A 579-nucleotide genomic window follows, 5' to 3' on the forward strand; every position below is an offset into this window, starting at 1 on the left:
ATTTGTAGGTGACTATATCTAATTTAATTGTTGTTATGAACTGGATATGTGATGATTCTGTGAATACTGGATATGGGGTCCCCGTTGTACAATGCCTGCATACCACAAATACTGCAATCATGCAATCAATGAGAGCATGTGTTTATAAATTCTTTGATTCAACAGTTGCTTTTCTGGACCAGTGAGTGACATTTGGGTAATTTTCTGCGGCACACCTGATGATCTCTCACGGCACACTTGTGTGCCCCGGCACAGTGGTTGAAAAACACTGGGCTACTGATCATGGACATCGTCTGAGTTGACAGAAATTACGTTTTGTGCCAACATGTTGTAGAAACACAACCACAGCCTTTATTTGGAGCTCCTTTACTTTGGTTATAGTCCGCGATTCACATTAACTGTAGGCTATCACCACAAGTATATACTAAACGTTTTTGCCCAAGTTTGTGTGCCGTCATCACATTTTGCAAAATTAGGCTACCTTCGTTACTAACCTACGATAGCCTACTTTTTACCTGCATCGACTCGCGATTGATTGTGCATCTAATGTAACACTCGGTGGAGAGACTTCCACTTTCC

This window comes from Alosa alosa, chromosome 21, assembly GCF_017589495.1.
Source record: "Alosa alosa isolate M-15738 ecotype Scorff River chromosome 21, AALO_Geno_1.1, whole genome shotgun sequence".
In the NCBI taxonomy this organism is placed as follows: domain Eukaryota; kingdom Metazoa; phylum Chordata; class Actinopteri; order Clupeiformes; family Clupeidae; genus Alosa; species Alosa alosa.